Source organism: Arachis duranensis, chromosome 3 (genome assembly GCF_000817695.3).
Source record: "Arachis duranensis cultivar V14167 chromosome 3, aradu.V14167.gnm2.J7QH, whole genome shotgun sequence".
NCBI lineage: Eukaryota > Viridiplantae > Streptophyta > Magnoliopsida > Fabales > Fabaceae > Arachis > Arachis duranensis.
Genome location: NC_029774.3, coordinates 43166960 through 43168768, shown reverse-complemented (window position 1 = coordinate 43168768; position 1809 = coordinate 43166960).

Here is a 1809-nt window from a genome sequence, read left to right as displayed (position 1 = left end):
ATGAAGAATGATGTGGCGGAATATGTATCAAAGTGCTTAACTTGTCAAAAGGTAAAGATTGAACATCAAAGACCTTCCGGGATGTTGCAACCTTTAGAGATTCCACAATGGAAGTGGGAAAGTATTGCAATGGACTTTGTGTCTGGATTGCCAAGGACTAGGGCTGGTTTTGATGCTGTTTGGGTGATTGTGGACCGACTAACGAAGTCAGCTCACTTTTTGCCCATTCGGATGACTTACACCCTTGAGGAGCTAGCACGGTTATACATAAAGGAGATTGTGAGACTTCATGGTGTACCTGCTACTATAATCTCTGATAGAGATCCTCGTTTCACTTCAAGGTTTTGGGGTGCATTTCAGAAAGTTTTTGGAACCCAATTAAGCTTGAGCACGGCTTACCATCCTCAAACAAATGGTCAATCTGAGAGGACAATCCAAACATTAGAGGATATGTTGAGAGCTTGTGTTTTGGACCAACCGGCGAGTTGGGATCGGGATATGTCGTTAGTGGAGTTTGCATACAATAATAGTTACCATGCGAGCATCGGAATGGCTCCGTATGAAGCCTTGTATGGGAGCATGCGAGCATTGGAATGGCTCCGTATGAGGCCTTGTATGGGAGGAAATGTCAATCTCCGCTATGTTGGTATGAAGCTGGAGAGAAAAGCTTGTTAGGGCCGGAAATGATAGCTGAGACTACTGAACAAGTCAAGAAAATCCGTGATAGGATGCTTACGGCGCAGAGTCGTCAAAAGAGTTACGCCGATCAGAGGCGAAAGCCCTTAGAATTCGAGGAAGGAGATCATGTTTTCCTTAAGGTTACTCCGACCACGAGAGTAGGTAGGGCGATTAAGGCAAAGAAGTTGAATCCTCGATACATTGGTCCATTTCAAATCCTGGAGAGGATTGGATCGGTGGCGTATCGGATGGCTCTACCACCTCATCTTTCGAATCTGCACGACGTGTTTCACGTGTCGCAACTTCGGAAGTACACTCCTAATGCTAGCCATGTGTTGGAACCTGAGTCGGTTCAGTTGAGGGAAGATTTGACGCTTCCAGTGGCTCCGGTCAGAATCGATGATACTAGTATCAAACGGTTGCGTGGAAAAGAGGTTTCATTAGTCAAAGTGGCATGGAGTCAAGGCGATGTCGAAGAACACACTTGGGAACTTGAGTCGGAGATGCGAACGGACTATCCGCATTTATTCTCAGGTAATTGCATTTGAATTTTGTGGGCAAAATTCCCAATTAGGTGGGTAGAATGTAAAACCCGGTTAATTAACGGTTAATTAACCCATAAATGAGAATTTATTCTAGAAAGCCTAAAATGTGATTTTTATGGCTAAATGTGATAGAGGAGATTGAGACGAGAATTTCGGTACCAATTTTATAGAATTTGGACCAAGATTGGACCGAACGGGCCAAACCGGGCCAATTAGACCTAAAGTGGGCCCTTGGCCCAACATAACTTAACCAAAACCCTAGTTTTCAGCACTCTCTCTCCTCATTTGTTACCCACACAAGCTGAAATAGAGTGAGGGGGGAGAAGAACACTCTCTCAAGTTCTCTCCTTTGCTTAATCTTCAAACCACCATAACTTTTGATCTAGAGCTCCGATTGCCGCTCCGTTTGCGGCCACGCGTTCACCGCAGAGAGCTCTACAAAACCCATACACTCAATCTTGAGGTAAGCCACAAGTTTCTGTTCGAAATTCCAGCCTTTATTTTCGAGTTTCATGGGTGAAATGTTGAGATTTTGGGTTCTTTGATGTTATAGGACCCAACTCTCTTGAAGGAGAAGGTTAATCTT